Genomic DNA, 12308 nt, shown 5'->3' with positions numbered 1-12308 from the left:
AATGCAATAGCTATTTCGGGAGCTATGGTAAGCAGGCTCCCCAGGCATACGCTCAGTGCAACTCGCGGCCCTCCTCCCATGCTTCGGAAACTTGTGTAGCCTCCTCTTTCCAACTTACTATGTGGCTGTACACGTGGCATATTTCGCCAGTACAGGAACCCAGCAGTTCAGCAGGCTGAGTTTCATGATCCCAGGTTTGTGGTCCAGCATTTCCTTCGTACCCCAAAAGTACTGAAAAGTACTTCAGTGTTCTGCACTAGCCTCTATAGGAGTCTCATTTATGGGAGTAGGAGCAAATAACAAAACATATAGAATAAAATGACTACTGCTGAATGAATGGATATGGATAAAATTCTGGCTACGGTCATGATTAATTGTGGATTTTTCTCAAGCCCAGACCCTGGTTTCCTCATTTGTAAAATGGACATAACCGTAGCACTTAGCACACACTTCGCCGCGTGGTGGTGAAGGAGAAATGAGCTCATTCATGTTAAGTGCTTAGTACAGTGCCTGGCGCATTACTGTTGTGTTAGCTTTTACCAATTGGAGGAACTAGGAAAAAAATTTTAATTTCTCTGTCTCAAACGCATTAAAAAAATACAGTGAGGGGCGACTGGGTGGCTCAGTCGGTTGAACATCCGACTTTGGCATAGGTCATGATCTCACGATCTGTGAGTTTGAGCCCCGCATTGGGCTCTGTGCTGATAGCTCAGAGCCTGGAGCCTGCTTCAGATTCTGTGTCTGTCTCTGCCCCTCCCATGCTCGCTCGCTCTCTTCCGCGCTCTCAAAAATAAACATTAAAAGTTTAAAAAAAAATAGATCCCACTATAAAGGCCCCTTTTTAAAGGTTATGCCACAGGTCAGATTATATTCTTTCCTTAGTGGTGAACACTTAACAGAGTTCCTTCTCTACACTAAAATGCCATTTTCTGTACAGTATGATGTGAGACATTGGCTTTACAAAGAATTTTCACGTCAATGACTTGTTAGATTCTTATGAGATCCCTAGGAAAGAATTCTCCAGTTAATGACTTGCCTGAGGCTACCTGCCAAAATGTTAAAAAAATTATATTAGTCCCAGATCTGACTCTCAATGTGCTATTTCATTTCATATGTTGGTTATCATTACTCCACACTGTCATCCTCATCAACCATAAAAAAGTAGAAACTATGATGAAATTGAAAGTAACAGTATGGGTTGAATGAACCCATTTTCGTAAGTTCCTTAAGGACACTTGGTCGATTTAACTATAGTAAAGTTTATTAGAAGTTCTGAATAATTTATACTGTTTCATGACTTTTAGTCAGGTATTTATGATATTTTTGAACCTCAGAAAATATTAAATATTAACTAAAGTTTCACATTTAAAGGGTATTTTGGAGTCAGAAGCATGTCATAAATGAATTCTGTGTGTGTGTATGTGTGTGCTTGAACTTGATCTCAAGAATTAACCTAGAAATTGCACATTGTGCCTAAAAGACTTAAAAGATTTAGACAGATACTGTAATGGTTTTTTGATACTTCATCGCAGTGTTCCATATAGTGTCTTCAGTATTCTCTTGAATCCCAAATCTGATTTAGGTCAAGTATTAGAATTAACACAAGAGTGAGGGCCTAACCTTTGTTCGGCTAGTGATTGGTAAAGCAGTTCGCTTACTATGATAGTGTATCAATCTTTGCCGAGAATTTTGGAGAGAAGATGTGGAGGGAGAGATAGACTCAGCAAAAGATATGACAGTATTGATGTACAAGTCTTTTCTTATTCCCATCCTTGCCCCAAGCAAACTCATTCATGAAACATCAAGAACTGTATCGAGCATTTGATGGAATTATGATATTTGTTCAAAGGAAAGCAACAGAGGTCTTTGATTTCAGGAATGTAAGTCACATTCCTGCCATTGATGGCACATATTTGGAAGAAAAGAATCTGATAGATAAATATCATATTCCCATGCAAAGTAGAAGCGAAGGTGAAAAGCCAAAGATCATCTAAAATTCTCCAGTTCTGGGCATGTTCTAACAACAGCTTCTGACCGCGGGAGCCAGTACCTGGAATCACGTAGCTGCTGCTGAGATTGATAAAAACCAAAAAGATGCTCACACATAGCATTGTTGTAGAGCCAACAGGTGTGGACTCCATCCCTTAAGGGCTAGACCTAGCATTTTGAAAACAGTTTTACATCAGGTAATTGGGCCAAATAAAAGCAAAGGTTAGAAACATTCAAATCTAGGGGCACCTGGGTGGCTCAGTCGGTTAAGCGTCCGACTTCAGCTCAGGTCATGATCTCGCGGTCTGTGAGTTTGAGCCCCGTGTCGGGCTCTGTGCTGACAGCTCAGAGCCTGGAGCCTGTTTCAGATTCTGTGTCTCCCTCTCTCTGACCCTCCCCCGTTCATGCTCTGTCTCTGTCTCAAAAATAAATAAATGTTAAAAAAAAATTTTTTAAAAAGAAACATTCAAATCTATGGAACATTTAAAAGGTAGACAAGTGTCCCTTAAATCTGTTTCTTACTCCTCAGTCCACTGAGACCAAGCAAGAATTTGGGAAGTAATCTGAACACAAGAAAGCTGCAAAGAATGCAGTGCATCTGTGCCCACAATAAGGTTTGGTGCTATCTACATCTGTTTGTCATGATACAAAGTAATGTGGGGGACTCAGCATAATTTTTCATTTCTCACTGTCCACGTCATTTCCCAGTATTTACGTACTTTACAATTTGGTTTTCTTCCATTAGGATTTTTGTGTATAGAAAGAACTCCATTTTTTCTAATAATCAGATCTATATTTTCCTTCACAAAAGAGAAGACCCTACGCTGTATTTTTGAGTTTCCATTGGCTCACTCCAGCTATCAGCAATTTACCTGTATTTGTGTTGACATTCTAAAGACTACCTGAGTAAATTATAAAGGAAGCACTGTAAACCTACTTGCTACCCTGCTCTTTAAGGAGTTTTACTTACTTTTATGTTTTACTTTTTTAAAGATTTTATTTTTAAGTAATCTCTACACCCAACGTGAGGCTCGAACTTATAACCCTGAGATCAAGAGTCACATGCTCTACCAACTGAAGTCAGCAAGGCACCCCCCACCCTTTGTTATTTTTTTTTTTTTTTTAAAGACAAGCTTTCAGGAATTTTAATGTGGCCTATGGGTTCACTACACTGCCTGACCCCTCCGTGCCCTGCAAAACGTGAGCTCTCCATTGCACTGAATCATGGTTCTTTGTCAGTCTCCCCAGACCAGCAGCATGCTTAGACATACACAGTTTACTGGTGCACTTTGACAAACATGTCAGCCGAATTGAGGATATTAGTTCAAATAGAGAAGCATAAAAAGGCTTCAATTCAGCCATGCCACTTTCTCAGATGCCAGTTTATGGAACCAGCTACACACTTCCTTATGAGTTGTCCCCCTGTTCATTGGCTGTGTCAGCACCAAACAGCACATGTCCATTTTGGTACACTGTGAGGAGAGTTTTTGTGTCTGTAAAATGGGAATAATACCTGCCCCTTAGTGTTCTTATCAAAGTAGAGAACTTCAGTCAACTCCCCAACATGCGGTAGACTCTCAACATCTAGTAGGTAACTATAACATTTAATAGTCTCAACGTTACCAGCAATTTTTACTTATTCTTTCATCAAACATTTGTTATGTTACTGTTGAAATAACTTTCAGGTGCCTGGGTGGCTCAGTCGTTAAGCATCTGACTTCAGCTCAGGTCATGATCTCGCAGTTGGTGAGTTTGAGTCCCACGTCAGGTGAGCTCATGTCCCGTCTCAGGTGAGCCCTGCTTCGGGTGAGCTCATGCCCCGCTTTGGGGAAAAACACAAGCCCCAAGTGAGCCCCGCTTTTCTCTCTCTCTCCCCCACCCAGTCTGTGTCTCTCTGCCCCTTACTCACTTGTGCCCTCTCTCTCTAAAAAAGAAGAGAAAGAAAGGAAAGGAAAAGGAAAAAAGAAAAAGAAAAGCAAACATTCTAAGCCCACAATAGAGCCTCCTTTGCCTGGGGTGCTATGTCAACAAATCAGAACTTGAAAGAGAGAAAGAGAGAGATAGAGATAGAGAGAGGGAAGGAAGGAAGGAAGGAAGGAAGGAAGGAAGGAAGGAAGGAAGGAAAAGAAAGGAAGAACATTCTAAGCCCAAGATGGAGCCTCCTTTGCCTAGGGTGCTATGTCAACAAACCAGAACTTCAATAACTTTTGATCCCTGTAAATGTTCCATTTGACCAGAAACACAATATATCCAGTCGGCCAATCCCCACACCCCAAGCCAACTCTGGGTCTGCTCGTGCCAAACAAGGTTGAGTGTTGTGGCCCCAACCAATCAGATACTTTCTATTTTTCCTCATTCCTGTTCTTTATATTTTAACCTATAAAAGCATCCCGACTTCTACCCTATTTTGCAGTTCTCCAGAAGGAGACTGTTCACTTTTTGAAGTGTTAAATAAAGTTTGTTTACATCGCCTAAATTGTTTTCTTGAATATTTTTAATAGTACTTAACTGGTGTTTATTTAAATTCATTGAAATGAAATTCTTTGTTCATTAAGCATCAGATCCTCCTGCACTAAGGAATGCATTCTGCATGTAGAATCAGTTGGACCTCAAATAGTTAAATGAGTTCTTTCTCAAAAGCAAAGGACAGACAATAAAAATCAGGGCTCTTACTGAACAGAAGATACACTAGTGAGCGTTGATGCATTTCTCATTAGAAGCTTAGGCATGCTTGAATACGGAACACTCATACTAGGTACAACTGTTCATTAATGTCTATTACTCACAAAAACTGTATAATAAGAAGATACAATTAAAGTGTACAAGAAATGAGCCTGACACAGATTTGCCACAATGATTATACTCTTGGTTGTAGGAACAAACTTCCTGATACAGGTAGAGCATCAAGATGTTCACTGATATGCAGAAATGTGTTAATGGACCTAGCTATTATGTTTAATCACTATGATTATGAACATAGGCAAATGGCTCTGTCTTTCAATGAAATTAAAATACATTTAATCAGAAATAGCATAGCAAAATATCATAATGTCAGATCTTCCAGTAGCATCCATTAGTGTATAAGTTCATTAATATTTATAAAGAAAGAGGATAAGAAGTTATCTGCTCAGTTCAGGGTATACATCTTGATAGCTTCTCTCAAATCCTGCATTCAGCTGAACTTGGGTGCTTTTCTTCAATAGAAAAACAGGAAAAAATTCTCCTGTTTGAAACATATTTCACTCACTATTTTAAGGAAAACCTGACATGAGATGAAAGTCACCTCCCTGGACTTTAAATAGCTTTTATATCATGAAAACACACACAATTTTTTTTTCTTCTCACCAAATCTCATTCTATATAGACCACAACAGGAAGGAAACTCTATTTCAGTGGTTTTCAAACTTCAGTGAGCATTAGAATCATCTGGAGGTAAAACATTGCTGAGCCCCACCCAGTTTCTGATTTAGTAGTTCTGAGAATTTGCGTCTCTAATTTGTTTCCAAGTGATGCTGATGCCGCTCGCCAGGGGACCATGCCTTGAGAACCATTGCCTATATAATCAAGCAGTGTACAAGTATGAGGTACCAACTACAGTTAGGTAAAGAAGAGAAAGTAGAAAAAAAATGCATACAACACATACTAACATCTGGTATCACAATATTATTTGATCCTTGTAATACCTAAGGGAACTAGGAAGCATTTTCCCCACTTTGCATACAAGAAACCCAAAGCCAAGGTGGGTGAAGAGAACTGTTTGACAAAACACAGCTAACTAGCAGAGCCAAGAGTCCCACCCAGGTACCTGGGGCTCCAAGTCCTGGGCGTCCCTTTCCCCTACATCTCAGCAGCTCTGAGTCTGTCCTCTAGCCACCAAAAGGTTAGAACACAAGGCACATTGCAAAGTTGTTCTGACTGCTATCAGGCAAAATATGAAGGTTGAGTCCTCGGGGTTACTTGAAACAAAACACTGGTATCTAAGGTTGAAGGTAATGCATTGTCCATGACTTGAATGAGGGTCATTCTCAAATCCATGTAGTGGTTTATCTATAGCCATTTCTCAAACCACATATGAAATTGGACCTCATTCTTTTAAGATCTGCACACTCAAATGCTTCTGTTTTATCAGATGTGCTCACATTTGTAAGCCTACACATAACTCTGTCCATCTGTGTAGTATTTCTCCCCTAGTTTTGACAGGAAAAAGAAAACAAAACTATGCCATTAAAGACGACAACAGCATCTGCACATACAGATTCCATCACGTCCTGCTGACCTTCCTCAGCCACCACCAGGCTAGAAGAGGAAACCCGATTCAGCGAAGAGAGAAGGCAGAGATTGGCAGGAAGCAAGGGGGCTTTTAGGAAAACATCCTGATCCTTATTTTTGTCAAGAGATGTGTGTGGGATTTAGGAAATTAATCCTTCAAAGAGCATCAGACAAGTTCCCTATCGGCCTCAGAGGGTTTATCTTCAACACTGAGATTTTCCACAAATGGCAAGAATAGACAATAAACAGAAGAGAAATACACAATGGTCAATAACCATTAAAGATGTTCAACCTGACTTGTAGCCAGAGAAACACAGATTAAAATAATGAGATTTTCAAAATCCAGTGCCTGTGACACTGACTACATTCTTAGTTGAAATGGAAAAAGGGCTTGATGTGGAGTCAGCGCTGACCTCAACTCTAGACATCTTTACTTTCTCACTCTGGGAACCTTTCCCAAACTCCAAGGAATGTCCCTCCTCGATGACTCCAAGCCACGCTGCTTGATTTTTATCTCTTTACTGCATGAACCATTTGTGTTTCAAATCTCTCTACTACCAGGCTGTACATTCCTTGCGGGTAGGGACTCTGTCCCATGTCTCTACCCACCAGTGCCTGATACAGACATATGTCCAGTAAGACTGATGAATGAATTAATAAAACTGACATAACCTTGCCCACTTGGACCACTCACTTGCTGATGAAAGAAAGCCATCTTCTGCAACATGCTTTGAGGACATGACACTTACCATATTAATATTAGTAAGCTATATGTGGGGGGGGCGGAAATGAATGTTTGTGGAAGAGTAAGAAGTTTTAAGCATGTGTAGAAATCCTGTTCAGATGCCACTCATTTCTACTTGGCAAAAATTATGACTGAGAGCCTTTGTAAAAGCAGTTGGCCAAGTTAATAGATAATATATCCAAGAAGGAAAATAGGTAATCCACCTTGATTAAGAAAATGATTTGTAGGGGCACTTGGGTGGCTCAGTAAGTTAAGCTTCCAGCTCTTGATCTCAGCTTAGATCATGATCTCACTGTTCGTGAGTTCAAGCCCTACGTCGGGTTCTGTGCTGATGGCACGGAGCCTGCTTGGGATTCTGTGTCTCCTTCTCTCTGCCCCTCCCCCGCTTGTGTTCTTGCTCTCGTGCACTCACGTGTGCGCTCTCTCTCTCTCTCTCTCTCTCAAAATAAATAAATAAAATCTAAAAGAAAAAGAATGGTTTCTAATAAACAAGAATAAAGTTTCAGTTAGGCAAGATGAGTAAGTTCTAGAGATCTGTTGTACAACATTGTGCCTGTAGATAACAGTACTGTATTGTGACCTTAACAGTCTTTTTTTTTTAATTTTTTTTTAATGTTTTTATTTATTTTTGAGACAGAGAGAGACAGAGCATGAGCAGGGGAGGGGCAGAGAGAGAGGGAGACACAGACTCTGAAACAGGCTCCAGGCTCTGAGCTGTCAGCACAGAGCCTGATGCGGGGCTCGAACTCGTGAATCGCGAGATCATGACCTGAGCCAAAGTCAGACGCTTAGCCGACTGAGCTACCCAGGCACCCCCTTAACAGTCTTTTAAGAGGGTAAATTTCATGCTGTGTTCTTACCACAATAAAAATTTTAATTACTTCTTAACACCTTGAAATATTTTCAGGCATTTAGGATTAAGCGGATGGCGAATGGATGCCAGGTGCTCATTATGAGATGAGAGTTCCTGATTCTTTATTTGCCTCAGAGTGGCAACTGTCGAGGGGAAGAAAAAATGGACGGATTAGAGCAACACTGAGGAGACAGAATTAACCCAAAGTGGCGATTTGGTATGGAGAATAAAGGAAAAGTAGGATTCCAGAATGGAATCCAGGGCTCAGGCTTGAGCCACTGAGCGCTGGTTAGAGTCCTTAACTAAGACAGGGAAGATAGGAGGAGCTATGCCCAGATGGCCTGAAGACATGGAATTTAGTTTGAGACACGGTGGACCTGATGGGCTTGCGAGATGGGAACAGTGGAGAGAATGCCATTGGGTATAGAGGCCCAAACTCCAGGAATTCTGTGATCAAGATGTGTACTGAGCATGTGGTGAAGGGAATGTGCAATGACGCGTTTTCCTCTTTACAAATTTTCTGTCTATTCATTAGAGCAGTTCTCTCAACAAGACTACACTCAGGAGATTTTTTTTTATCATGGTAAAATATATGTAACAGAAATTTACCATTTTAATGAGTGTTAAATGTATAGTTCAGTGGCATTCTATTGTGCAGCCATCACCACTGTGCATCTTCAGACTTTTGTTATTGGTATTTTTTAATTGCCTCTTCACAAAAGTAACTATTTGGTCATTCATTTCGCTAATTCAGGCTTAATTATTCCAGAGGTGTTTGAAGTTATTATAATAACTTCTCTTATCCCTGAGTCTAAGGTCACTATCACATCAAATGTACTCTTTTTCTAATTCATTTTATCACAGGTTTTGACGGTTAGACCACTGTACTGATCTGTAAGCCCTTAAGCTATCTTCAGCTGAATCATGAAGGTCAAGAAAGTTTTCCTTTACAAGGAGGTGCCTGGGCCTGGCCATCAGGCCCGAGGGCAAAAGAGGGCAGCTGCTAATCACTCCTGCACAAACCCCTTCCCGCACAAGGTGGGACTGGCTTCGTGGTCCTCCTTCCGGTTATTTCAGCTTTGCGTGCCATTGAGCCTACCACTGAACTCATAGATACATTTAAACAGAAACAACAAAGTTTGACCTTGAAGTCCACGAGTATTTTTGAGTTATTATCTGGGTGGAAAGACCGAGTATTTGTTTGCTGAAATAAAAAAGAAAAAAAAAAGGGAGTAAAAGAAAGAGAATTAAAGCTTCTGTAAGTCGGTAAACCAAAAAGGCAAACATATTTCTTCTTCTAAAATAGTCTTTCAACTCTCTTACCTCCTAGAAAACAGAGAGTTACCTACTCAGCCGTGAAAATGTCTGTTGATCTACAGTTAAATGATAAATCACTGGATAAACCAGAATTCTAAATTTGCCAAAATCTTATGCTGAAATCCCAGCTACCTAAAACCTTACTACTAAGGTAGGGAATTGTTTTCAGGCAATCTCATTCCTCTTGGCTAGATTTTTGCTTTCTCAGAGTCTTTTAATCCTTGCAGGTGACCATGTGACCTAATTCTGGTCAGTGAAACTTTGCCAAGTCTTCTGGAAAGGTTTTTGCTTTCCTAATAAAAGGGATAGATAGCAGAGAACTCAGTGTTACTGCACCTTCTCTTTCATCTGTCTTGAATGTAGGTGTGATGCCTTGCACTGTGGCAACCATGTTGAAACCATGAGGCAACAAGCATAAGAACAGAACCCAACAAGAATGGGGAAGCAGAAAGTTGGGAAAAGCTTGCGTCCTTAATAACATGGTTGAAATGTTCTTGTTAAACAATAAATGTCACTATGGTTTAATCCTCCTTTAAAAAAAATTAACAGCTGCTGCTAAAAAGGTAATAAAAGGAGGGAAATGATCCCAACATTATGCAAGGATAAAAGAGATTATCAACAGTATCCATCCTTGTTGTTTGCACCTACTCTTAAAAAAAAAAAAGACCATTTTATAAATCAATTTATTTCTGTGCTTGAGAGAATTGGACTTCTAACACATTGAAGATCTAAAGAAACATCAGCACAAACCCTTGACTCCTCTATGGGCCTTCCCTGAACAACTTGACCAGAACTGTTCACTTTCCTCCACAGGTGCATCCTACCACCACACCCCCAATCTCATACATTGCACCAATCAGACTCTACCCGGTCTCTACCTTTTGAGGGCAGATTGTTGATGCCCCACTGTACATGCTTCATGACATCTTCTCATTAAATCTATTCTTTACAATAAATAACTCTATGAAATATTCATCATCATCCCAGATTTACAAGTTAAAAAAAACAAATCAGACTCCATGAGGTAACGTATATCCAATGGCACCCTCACAGCTAGTAGTAACAAAGCTAGAATTTGAAACCAGGTCTATTTTTGAAGTCTGTCTCATAGGGTTTGTGAGAACAGGCTTCCCAGTTTATTCTAATGGCATCATCAACCACTGCGCACCCAGGGCTGAAAGCCGACTTCTCTCTGTGGAAGCCACTGTTAACCTCCCACACATTCTGCCTCCAGTGTCTCTCAGATGATCCCCTCTTTTCCAGTCCCTTCACCGTCATTCTAATTTGGCTCCTGGTAACTACCAGGCAGTGGATCACGGGAGCCTCCAAACTGTTCTTCCTGCCCCCAGTCTGCCCTTTCTACTGCTGCTGCTAGGACTTGCCAGAGAGACAAAGCCAAATATTTCTAGAACACAGCTCCAAACCTGTGACCTCCTCATTATATAATGTACACCCACTGTTTCAGTGCCCTAAAAATAAGAAGAAACAGGGTCCTGTGCATTCACAGGACCAGGGCAGACCCTTTCCAACACAGCTTTGAAGAAGGATGTTCAGAGGTCATGCCCAAGTGGGACCCAGTCCCCTGCCGAGTCTTGGCTTTCCAACTGGCCAGCATTTGCCCATGAGAACTCAGCCAGGGGAAGGTCAGAGAGCCACACAGAAAACTCACTGGATATTCAAGTGCTAAGTTTGTATAACCACAGACAAACCAGGTGTGTATACTCCTGTCACTGGTGTGTAAGGACAGTTCCTGGGGTCCCTGAGTTCCAGGAGCTGCTCAGCAGTGAAGGGACCCTCACAGCCCTGGCCAGCCAGATTTTCCAGGTTCACATCAAAACACCTCAGGCTGGGGCGCCTGGGTGGCGCAGTCGGTTAGGCGTCCGACTTCAGCCAGGTCACGATCTCGTGGTCCGTGGGTTTGAGCCCCGTGTCGGGCTCTGGGCTGATGGCTCAGAGCCTGGAGCCTGTTTCCGATTCTGTGTCTCCCTCTCTCTCTGCCCCTCCCCCGTTCATGCTCTGTCTCTCTCTGTCCCAAAAATAAATAAACGTTGAAAAAAAAATTTTTTAAAACACCTCAGGCTGCTGGCTTAATACTAAAATAGTGCTTCCAATAGCAGAGTGGGGGCAGGGAATCTCAGTCTTAAAAATTACAGCTTTATATGCATAAAATGGAATAAAGAATAACTTGCTTCTTTCATCACCCAAACTATAGAAAAGACATCCCAATGGAACTTTCCTGGTGGAGGTTAGCAGATGTTGAGCTCTCGGTTCTGCACATCAGCATTCCTTCAGAGTATAAAAGGATCTCAAAAGACTGAGATCGCTAAAGTGCCCTTCCTAGAATCTGATTCTCCTTCCGACTCCGTGTGGTACCTCATTCCCAACCAGCGCCTTCCAGCTTTCATTTCCCACGCTTTGCACTTGTCCCCCTTCCACAGAGCAGCTCCAGGCACATTTGAAAGATGGGTGCCTCCACTGACCCTCCTCCCTCCTCCTGACCACTGCTGTCAGCTCCCCCCCGCCCCCCCCCACACACACACAAATACTCTGCTCCTCTCACCAGGCCTAAGAGAGAATGTCTATCCCAGACAAGAATTTCAAGGGGATAGATCAAAGGTGGTGGACCCAGACAGGTTGCAGGTCCTGTAAGAGAGTGGGCTTTTGGGCATGCATCCACCTTCCACGTTGATCTCTGTCCTCTTAGCCCCAGCACCTAGGGAGTGGTCTGACCTTTGTAGACTCAACCACAGTCCGAAGCTATAGGTTATTATCTGAATCTGGATATCACAAGTGGGGATCCCCCAGGAAGCTGACTGAGATAGCGGTAAGCTTGCAGATGTCTGTCAAGGAGTGCTCTGAGGTCAGCACCTGCAGTAGGTTGGGGGAAAGCAGGAGGAAAGGGAGGAGAGCGCAGCTGAGCTGCGATGCGGCCTTAAGGAGGGCCTCAGCTGAGCAAGGGTGGGGGCACGGCAGCTGGAAGGCTGAGGTGCCCTTCAGAGTCTTTCCAAGTTGGCTGAGAGGACCGGGTCTGTCACCCGCCTTGCATCATGGGCGGCACTCACAGCCTGCACCACCCCGGCATTCCCTCTCTTCAGAGAAATCCAGGGATGCCCCCGTCACCCCGGCCTCCCACAG

This window comes from Felis catus, chromosome F2, assembly GCF_018350175.1.
Source record: "Felis catus isolate Fca126 chromosome F2, F.catus_Fca126_mat1.0, whole genome shotgun sequence".
Taxonomy (NCBI): domain Eukaryota; kingdom Metazoa; phylum Chordata; class Mammalia; order Carnivora; family Felidae; genus Felis; species Felis catus.
This window is presented reverse-complemented; position numbering follows the sequence as displayed.